Below are 11,458 nucleotides of genomic sequence, written 5' to 3' on the forward strand. Positions count from 1 at the left end.
AATGAATTACAAAACAGAACAGTGTCTCACATTTAGAAAACACACTTATGTCAGCTTAAGGGGAAAGGAGAGGTGGGGTGATGCATAAAACCAGAGTTTGAAATTAGCACAGATACCGTTCAATAAACCAAATAGGTATTAGACAAGATCTACACCTTGCTCAATGAACTGGCCTCAACACACCCTATACACCGCAGAGAAATATATCTGAGTAATAAGAATCTTAAAACCCATGTATTGATATATCTCCATAAGGGAATCAAGTGTGTGCAGAGCGGCACAAACACAGCAGTGAAAATGAGCTAAACCCCATTATAGAAATAAATTTTAAAACCAAAACGCAGAAACAATGAAAGAGAGAAAAATTCTTACAAAATTCGCTCAGGGGCTGTGATGCAACCTGTAATGACCACATATAAACCCACAGCTGGATAAGACATAAGGCTGGACACTTGGGGCTGAGAGCATTGGTGAGCTTTGGTGAGCAACTGCCGAAAGTTTAATGCAATACTTCATACTACTCATTCCAAGGGTCCCAACACTCCAGGTTGAAGGGAATCTTCCTACAGCTAAACCATGCATGGGGAATCCAGCAGATGGTATACCATATGATCGGGAAAGGTTTCTAAAACGCACCTCATTTTCCTCTCCTGGGGCTCCGGATCAACATTCCAGCCACTTTACTAACAACATCTCCACATGGAGAGTCAATGCCTTTAAGTTCCGGTATCGCACAGTCTGCAGTTAGTGCGGAGGATGAATGGGAATAGGGGGAACCAGTGAGAAAATAGCTGTAGCGGTTTCAATGGGCACATGTCACTCTAATTTCACATCAGGAAGAAGAATTAACCAAAGGCAGAGCAAGGCGCCCCAGAAGAAGGATAGGGCCTGAAGAAATCCTGTGGATATGAGGCAAGATCACAAAAATAAGAGATGAAAAATGGAGCTAAGGGCCACTGCAATTCAAAAACCTGCAGAGTTATAAAGGCCAACTATTTTCCAAAAGTATATTGAGGTAAGGCTATGAAGAGGCACTGACAGCAAGGCAGAATTGCAGGAAACCGATTTCAAGAGGTAGACAGGAACTGCATTGAAAACATATGAAAAGACTCAGAACGTCGACAATGATGCACTTGGCCAAAAAGGGCGTATGCGTTTCTTCCTGAATATATTCAGGAAGAAACGCATACGCCCTTTCTGGCCAACCAAGCAAGCTTGCAAAGGAAATCTGCACTACAATGAAGTCTCACTGCCCCCGGTCAAAAGGGCCATCTGAAAAAAGTGTAAAATCCAGAAAGGCAGGACAGGCCATGGAGAACTGGGAGCATTTTTGTGCTTATGGGCAGGATGTAAATTGCCAACAGCCACTCTGGAGAAGTGTATGGTGTTTCCTGAAACATCTAAAAAACAAAGCAACAGAGCCTAGGGCACTTCCACTTATGGTCCTATAGCTTAGTGAAATTAAAATCAAAAAGACACAGCCACCCCAAAGTTTGGGACGGCTCTGTTTACAAGAACCTCGTTTACGGTACAAGTTCAATATCGTAGAAAGCAAAAAATGGAGAAAGAAGTTGTGGTACTTACATACAATGCAATATCACTCAGCAATGAAATCTATGTCATCAGGCCCGTAGCAGCATAATGAGTGGATTCAGGTACGATGATTCTAAGTGAAATAAGTCACACAGAAAAAGAAACATCATAAGATATCCCTAATACACGGAATGTAAACTTGGCTACCCAGGAAATGAATTACAAAACAGAACAGGGTCTCAAATGTAGAACCAACTTATGCTTGCTAAAGGGGAAAGGTGAGTTGGTGTGCTGCATAAAACAAGAGATTGAAATTAACACAGATACCGTTCAATAAGCCAAATATGTAATAGACTAGAGCTACTCCTTGCTCAACGAAGTGGACTCAACACCACATATTAAACGCCTAAGAATATACCTGACTAGTAAGAATCTTAAAACCTATGGATTTATATGTCTCCGAAAGAGAATCAAGCGTGTGTACAGCGGCATAAACGCAGCAGTGATAGGATTGGTGAGGTTCGGTGAGCAAATGCAGACCCTTTGAAGTCATATTGCATGGTACCCATTCCATGGTTCTCAACTCTCCAGGTTTAAGGGATTCTTCCTTCAGCTAAAACATGCATGTGGAACCCAGAGTATGATCCACCGTGTGATCGGGAAACGTGTTCAAATGTGTCTCAGTTTTCATCCCCTGGTAATCGGGTGCAACATTCCAGACGCTTTACTAACACTCTCCCCACTTGGAGAGTCAGTGCCTTTAACCTCCTGTTTGGCCCAGTTTGCAATTTCTGCGGAAAATGAACAGGAATAGGGAGAACCAATGAGAGACTAGCTGGGGGTGTCTGGACGGGCAAATTTAACTCTCATTTCCCACCAGGAAGAGGAATTAACCAAAGGCTCAGCCTGCCATGCCGGAACCACACTAGGGCCTGAAGCAATCCTGCGGTGTTGCGGCCAGCTCACAAGAAAGCGAGTTGAAGAAAGGAGCTCAGGGGCCCTGTAATTCACAAACCGGCAGAGTTATAAATGACAGCTATCGTCCAAAAATATATTGAAGTAAGGCTGCCAAGAGGACTTGAAAGCGGGGCAGAATTGCAGGAAACCGATTTCAGGAGGTAGACTGGAATTGCATGTAAAGCATAGGAAAAGAGGCAGAACGTCCTCAATGATGCACTTGGCCAAAAAGGGCGTATGCGTTTTTTCCTGAATATACTCAGGAAAAAACACAGACACCCTTTTTGGCCCACCAAGCAAGCTTGCAAAGGAAATCTGCACTACAATGAAGTCTCACTGCCCCCCGTTCAAAAGGGCCATCTGAAAAAAGTGTAAAATCCAGAAAGGCAGGACAGGCCATGGAGAACTGGGAGCCTTCTTATGCTGACGGGTGGGATGTAAATTGCCAACAGCCACTCTGGAGAAGTTTATGGTGTTTCCTGAAACATCTAAAAAACAAGCAACAGAGCCTAGGGCACTTCCACTTATGGTCCTATAGATTAGGGAAATTAAAATCAAAAAGACACAGCCACCCCAAAGTTTGGGACAGCTCTGTTTACAAGAACCTCGTTTACGGTACAAGTTCAATATCGCAGAAAGCGAAAAATGGATAAAGAAGTTGTGGTACTTACGTACAATGCAATATCACTCAGCAATGAAATCTATGTCATCAGGCCAGTAGCAGCATAATGAGTGGATTCAGGTACGATGATTCTAAGTGAAATAAGTCACACAGAAAAAGAAACATCATAAGGTATCACTAATACACGGAATGTAAACTTGGCTACACAGGAACTGAATTACAAAACAGAATAGGGTCTCAAATGTAGAAAACCAACTTACGCTTGCTTACGAGGAAAGGTTAGTTGGGGTGCTGCATAAAACCAGAGATTGAAATTAGCACAGATACCTTTCCATAAGCCAAATATGTAATAGACAAGAGCTACTGCTTGCTCAACGAAGTGGACTCAACACCACATATTAAAAGCCTAAGAATATACCTGACTAGTAAAAATCTTAAAACCTATGGATTTATATGTCTCCGAAAGAGAATCAAGTGTGTTTACAGCGGCATAAACGCAGCAGTGATAGGATTGCTGAGGTTTGGTGAGCAAATGCAGACCCTTTGAAGTCATATTGCATGGTACCCATTCCATGGTTCTCAACTCTCCAGGTTTAAGGGATTCTTCCTTCAGCTAAAACATGCATGTGGAACCCAGAGTATGATCCACCGTGTGATCGGGAAACGTGTTCAAATGTGTTTCAGTTTTTGTCCCCTGGTACTCGGGTGCAACATTCCAGACGCTTTACTAACACTCTCCCCACTTGCAGAGTCAGTGCCTTTAACCTCCTGTTTGGTCCAGTTTGCAATTTCTGCGGAAAATGAACAGGAATACGGAGAACCAATGAGAGACTAGCTGGAAGTGTCTGGACGGGCAAATTTAACTCTCATTTCCCACCAGGAAGAGGAATTAACCAAAGGCTCAGCGAGCCATGCCGGAACCACACTAGGGCCTGAAGCAATCCTGCGGTGTTGCGGCCAGCTCACAAGAAAGCGAGTTGAAGAAAGGAGCTCAGGGGCACTGTAATTCACAAACCTGCAGAGTTATAAATGACAGCTATCATCCAAAAATATATTGAAGTAAGGCTGCCAAGAGGACTTGAAAGCGGGGCAGAATTGCAGGAAACCGATTTCAGGAGGTAGACTGAAATTGCATGTAAAGCATAGGAAAAGAGGCAGAACGTCCACAATGATGCACTTGGCCAAAAAGGGCGTATTCTTTTTTTCCTGAATATATTCAGGAAAAAACGCATACGCCCTTTTTGGCCAACCAAGAAAGCTTACAAAGGAAATCTGCACTACAATGAAGTCTCACTGCCCCCCGGTCAAAAGGGCCATCTGAAAAAAGTGTAAAATCCAGAAAGGCAGGACAGACCATGGAGAACTGGGAGCCTACTTAGGCTGATGGGTGGGATGTAAATTGCCAACAGCCACTCTGGAGAAGTGTATGGTGTTTCCTGAAACATCTGAAAAACAAAGAAACAGAGCCTAGGGCACTTCCATTTTTGGTCCTATAGATTAGGGAAATTAAAATCAAAAAGACACAGCCACCCCAAAGTTTGGAACGGCTCTGTTTACAAGAACCTCGTTTACGGTTCAAGTTCAATATCGCAGAAAGCAAAAAATGGATAAAGAAGTTGTGGTACTTACGTACAATGCAATATCACTCAGCAATGAAATCTATGTCATCAGGCCAGTAGCAGCATAATGAGTGGATTCAGGTACGATGATTCTAAGTGAAATAAGTCACACAGAAAAAGAAACATCATAAGGTATCACTAATACACGGAATGTAAACTTGGCTACACAGGAACTGAATTACAAAACAGAATAGGGTCTCAAATGTAGAAAACCAACTTATGCTTGCTTAAGGGGAAAGGTGAGTTGGGGTGCTGCATAAAACCAGAGATTGAAATTAGCACAGATACATTTCCATAAGCCAAATATGTAATAGACAAGAGCTACTGCTTGCTCAACGAAGTGGACTCAACACCCCATATTAAACGCCTAAGAGTATACCTGACTAGTAAGAATCTTAAAGCCTATGGATTTATATGTCTCCGAAAGAGAATCAAGCGTGTGTACAACGGCATAAACGCAGCAGTGATAGGATTGGTGAGGTTCGGTGAGCAAATGCAGACCCTTTGAAGTCATATTGCATGGTACCCATTCCATGCGTCTCAACTCTCCAGGTAAGGGATTCTTCCTTCAGCTAAAACATGCATGTGGAACCCAGAGTATGATCCACCGTGTGATCGGGAAACGTGTTCAAATGTGTCTCAGTTTTCGTCCCCTGGTACTCGGGTGCAACATTCCAGACGCTTTACTAACACTCTCCCCACTTGGAGAGTCAGTGCCTTTAAACTCCTGTTTGGCCCAGTTTGCAATTTCTGCGGAAAATGAACAGGAATAGGGAGAACCAATGAGAGACTAGCTGGAGGTGTCTGGACTGGCAAATTTAACTCTCATTTCCCACCAGGAAGAGGAATTAACCAAAGGCTCAGCGAGCCATGCCGGAACGACACTATGGCCTGAAGCAATCCTGCGGTGTTGTGGCCAGCTCACAAGAAAGCGAGTTGAAGAAAGGAGCTCAGGGGCACTGTAATTCACAAACCTGCAGAGTTATAAATGACAGCTATCGTCCAAAAATATATTGAAGTAAGGCTGCCAAGAGGACTTGAAAGCGGGGCAGAATTGCAGGAAACCGATTTCAGGAGGTAGACTGGAATTGCATGTAAAGCATAGGAAAAGAGGCAGAACGTCCACAATGATGCACTTGGCCAAAAAGGGCGTATGCGTTTTTTCCTGAATATATTCAGGAAAAAACGCATACGCCCTTTTTGGCCAACCAAGCAAGCTTGCAAAGGAAATCTGCACTACAATGAAGTCTCACTGCCCCCCGGTCAAAAGGGCCATCTGAAAAAAGTGTAAAATCCAGAAAGGCAGGACAGGCCATGGAGAACTGGGAGCCTTCTTATGCTGATGGGCGGGATATAAATTGCCAACAGCCACTCTGGAGAAGTGTATGGTGTTTCCTGAAACATCTAAAAAACAAAGCAACAGAGCCTAGGGCACTTCCACTTATGGTCCTATAGCTTAGGGAAATTAAAATCAAAAAGACACAGCCACCCCAAAGTTTGGGACGGCTCTGTTTACAAGAACCTCGTTTACGGTACAAGTTCAATATCGCAGAAAGCGAAAAATGGATAAAGAAGTTGTGGTACTTACGTACAATGCAATATCACTCAGCAATGAAATCTATGTCATCAGGCCAGTAGCAGCATAATGAGTGGATTCAGGTACGATGATTCTAAGTGAAATATGTCACACAGAAAAAGAAACATCATAAGATATCACTAATACACGGAATGTAAACTTGCCTACACAGGAACTGAATTACAAAACAGAATAGGGTCTCAAATGTAGAAAACCAACTTATGCTTGCTTAAGGGGAAAGGTGAGTTGGGGTGCTGCATAAAACCAGAGATTGAAATTAGCACAGATACCTTTCCATAAGCCAAATATGTAATAGACAAGAGCTACTGCTTGCTCAACGAAGTGGACTCAACACCCCATATTAAACGCCTAAGAATATACCTGACTAGTAAGAATCTTAAAACCTATGGATTTATATGTCTCCGAAAGAGAATCAAGCGTGTGTACAGCGGCATAAACGCAGCAGTGATAGGATTGGTGAGGTTCGGTGAGCAAATGCAGACCCTTTGAAGTCATATTGCATGGTACCCATTCCATGGGTCTCAACTCTCCTGGATTAAAGGATTCTCCTTCAGCTAAAACATGCATGTGGAACCCAGAGTATGATCCACCGTGTGATCGGGAAACGTGTTCCAATGTGTCTCAGATTTCATCCCCTGGTACTCGGGTGCAACATTCCAGACGCTTTACTAACACTCTCCCCACTTGCAGAGTCAGTGCCTTTAACCTCCTGTTTGGCCCAGTTTGCAATTTCTGCGGAAAATGAACAGGAATAGGGAGAACCAATGAGAGACTAGCTGGAGGTGTCTGGACGGGCAAATTTAACTCTCATTTCCCACCAGGAAGAGGAATTAACCAAAGGCTCAGCGAGCCGTGCCGGAACCACACTAGGGCCTGAAGCAATCCTGTGGTGTTGCGGACAGCTCACAAGAAAGCGAGTTGAAGAAAGTAGCTCAGGGGCACTGTAATTCACAAACCTTCAGAGTTCTAAATGACAGCTATCGTCCAAAAATATATTGAAGTAAGGCTGCCAAGAGGACTTCAAAGCGGGGCAGAATTGCAGGAAACCGTTTTCAGGAGGAAGACTGGAATTGCATGTAAAGCATAGGAAAAGAGGCAGAACGTCCACAATGATGCACTTGGCCAAAACGGGCATATGCGTTTTTTCCTGAATATATTCAGGAAAAAACGCATACGCCGTTTTTGGCCAACCAAGCAAGCTTGCAAAGGAAATCTGCACTACAATGAAGTCTCACTGCCCCCCGGTCAAAAGGGCCATCTGAAAAAACTGTAAAATCCAGAAAGGCAGGACAGGCCATGGAGAACTGGGAGCCTACTTAGGCTGATGGGTGGGATGTAAATTGCCAACAGCCACTCTGGAGAAGTGTATGGTGTTTCCTGAAACATCTGAAAAAGAAAGCAACAGAGCCTAGGGCACTTCATTTTTGGTCCTATAGATTAGGGAAATTAAAATCAAAAAGACACAGCCACCCCAAAGTTTGGGACGGCTCTGTTTACAAGAACCTCGTTTACGGTACAAGTTCAATATCGCAGAAAGCGAAAAATGGATAAAGAAGTTGTGGTACTTACGTACAATGCAATATCACTCAGCAATGAAATCTATGTCATCAGGCCAGTAGCAGCATAATGAGTGGATTCAGGTACGATGATTCTAAGTGAAATAAGTCACACAGAAAAAGAAACATCATAAGGTATCACTAATACACGGAATGTAAACTTGGCTACACAGGAACTGAATTACAAAACAGAATAGGGTCTCAAATGTAGAAAACCAACTTATGCTTGCTTAAGGGGAAAGGTGAGTTGGGGTGCTGCATAAAACCAGAGATTGAAATTAGCACAGATACCTTTCCATAAGCCAAATATGTAATAGACAAGAGCTACTGCTTGCTCAACGAAGTGGACTCAACACCCCACATTAAACGCCTAAGAATATACCTGACTAGTAAGAATCTTAAAACCTATGGATTTATATGTCTCCGAAAGAGAATCCAGCGTGTGTACAGCGGCATAAACGCAGCAGTGATAGGATTGGTGAGGTTCGGTGAGCAAATGCAGACCCTTTGAAGTCATATTGCATGGTACCCATTCCATGGGTCTCAACTCTCCAGGTTTAAGGGATTCTTCCTTCAGCTAAAACATGCATGTGGAACCCAGAGTATGATCCCCCGTGTGATCGGGAAACGTGTTCAAATGTGTCTCAGTTTTCGTCCCCTGGTACTCGGGTGCAACATTCCAGACGCTTTACTAACACTCTCCCCACTTGGAGAGTCAGTGCCTTTAACCTCCTGTTTGGCCCAGTTTGCAATTTCTCTGGAAAATTAACAGGAATAGGGAGAACCAATGAGAGACTAGCTGGAGGTGTCTGGACGGGCAAATTTAACTCTCATTTCCCACCAGGAAGAGGAATTAACCAAAGGCTCAGCGAGCCATGCCGGAACCACACTAGGGCCTGAAGCAATCCTGCGGTGTTGTGGCCAGCTCACAAGAAAGCGAGTTGAAGAAAGGAGCTCAGGGGCACTGTAATTCACAAACCTGCAGAGTTATAAATGACAGCTATCGTCCAAAAATATATTGAAGTAAGGCTGCCAAGAGGACTTGAAAGCGGGGCAGAATTGCAGGAAACCGATTTCAGGAGGTAGACTGGAATTGGATGTAAAGCATAGGAAAAGAGGCAGAACGTCCACAATGATGCACTTGGCCAAAAAGGGCGTATGCGTTTTTTCCTGAATATATTCAGGAAAAAACGCATACGCCCTTTTTGGCCAACCAAGCAAGCTTGCGAAGAAATCTGCACTACAATGAAGTCTCACTGCCCCCCGGTCAAAAGGGCCATCTGAAAAAAGTGTAAAATCCAGAAAAGCAGGACAGGCCATGGAGAACTGGGAGCCTTGTTATGCTGATGGGTGGGATGTAAATTGCCAACAGCCACTCTGGAGAAGTGTATGGTGTTTCCTGAAACATCTAAAAAACAAAGCAACAGAGCCTAGGGCACTTCCACTTATGGTCCTATAGATTACGGAAATTAAATTCAAAAAGACACAGCCACCCCAAAGTTTGGGACGGCTCTGTTTACAAGAACCTCATTTACGGTACAAGTTCAATATCGCAGAAAGCGAAAAATGGATAAAGAAGTTGTGGTACTTACGTACAATGCAATATCACTCAGCAATGAAATCTATGTCATCAGGCCAGTAGCAGCATAATGAGTGGATTCAGGTACGATGATTCTAAGTGAAATAAGTCACACAGAAAAAGAAACATCATAAGGTATCACTAATACACGGAATGTAAACTTGGCTACACAGGAACTGAATTACAAAACAGAATAGGGTCTCAAATGTAGAAAACCAACTTATGCTTGCTTAAGGGGAAAGGTGAGTTGGGGTGCTGCATAAAACCAGAGATTGAAATTAGCACAGATACCTTTCCATAAGCCAAATATGTAATAGACAAGAGCTACTGCTTGCTCAACGAAGTGGACTCAACACCCCACATTAAACGCCTAAGAATATACCTGACTAGTAAGAATCTTAAAACCTATGGATTTATATGTCTCCGAAAGAGAATCCAGCGTGTGTACAGCGGCATAAACGCAGCAGTGATAGGATTGGTGAGGTTCGGTGAGCAAATGCAGACCCTTTGAAGTCATATTGCATGGTACCCATTCCATGGGTCTCAACTCTCCAGGTTTAAGGGATTCTTCCTTCAGCTAAAACATGCATGTGGAACCCAGAGTATGATCCCCCGTGTGATCGGGAAACGTGTTCAAATGTGTCTCAGTTTTCGTCCCCTGGTACTCGGGTGCAACATTCCAGACGCTTTACTAACACTCTCCCCACTTGGAGAGTCAGTGCCTTTAACCTCCTGTTTGGCCCAGTTTGCAATTTCTCTGGAAAATTAACAGGAATAGGGAGAACCAATGAGAGACTAGCTGGAGGTGTCTGGACGGGCAAATTTAACTCTCATTTCCCACCAGGAAGAGGAATTAACCAAAGGCTCAGCGAGCCATGCCGGAACCACACTAGGGCCTGAAGCAATCCTGCGGTGTTGTGGCCAGCTCACAAGAAAGCGAGTTGAAGAAAGGAGCTCAGGGGCACTGTAATTCACAAACCTGCAGAGTTATAAATGACAGCTATCGTCCAAAAATATATTGAAGTAAGGCTGCCAAGAGGACTTGAAAGCGGGGCAGAATTGCAGGAAACCGATTTCAGGAGGTAGACTGGAATTGGATGTAAAGCATAGGAAAAGAGGCAGAACGTCCACAATGATGCACTTGGCCAAAAAGGGCGTATGCGTTTTTTCCTGAATATATTCAGGAAAAAACGCATACGCCCTTTTTGGCCAACCAAGCAAGCTTGCGAAGAAATCTGCACTACAATGAAGTCTCACTGCCCCCCGGTCAAAAGGGCCATCTGAAAAAAGTGTAAAATCCAGAAAAGCAGGACAGGCCATGGAGAACTGGGAGCCTTGTTATGCTGATGGGTGGGATGTAAATTGCCAACAGCCACTCTGGAGAAGTGTATGGTGTTTCCTGAAACATCTAAAAAACAAAGCAACAGAGCCTAGGGCACTTCCACTTATGGTCCTATAGATTACGGAAATTAAATTCAAAAAGACACAGCCACCCCAAAGTTTGGGACGGCTCTGTTTACAAGAACCTCATTTACGGTACAAGTTCAATATCGCAGAAAGCGAAAAATGGATAAAGAAGTTGTGGTACTTACGTACAATGCAATATCACTCAGCAATGAAATCTATGTCATCAGGCCAGTAGCAGCATAATGAGTGGATTCAGGTACGATGATTCTAAGTGAAATAAGTCACACAGAAAAAGAAACATCATAAGATATCACTAATACACGGAATGTAAACTTGGCTACACAGGAACTGAATTACAAAACAGAATAGGGTCTCAAATGTAGAAAACCAACTTATGCTTGCTTAAGGGGAAAGGTGAGTTGGGGTGCTGCATAAAACCAGAGATTGAAATTAGCACAGATACATTTCCATAAGTCAAATATGTAATAGACCAGAGCTACTGCTTGCTCAACGAAGTGGACTCAACACCACATATTAAACGCCTAAGAATATACCTGACTAGTAAGAATCTTAAAACCTATGGATTTA

Source organism: Pseudorca crassidens, chromosome 1, assembly GCF_039906515.1.
Source record: "Pseudorca crassidens isolate mPseCra1 chromosome 1, mPseCra1.hap1, whole genome shotgun sequence".
NCBI lineage: Eukaryota > Metazoa > Chordata > Mammalia > Artiodactyla > Delphinidae > Pseudorca > Pseudorca crassidens.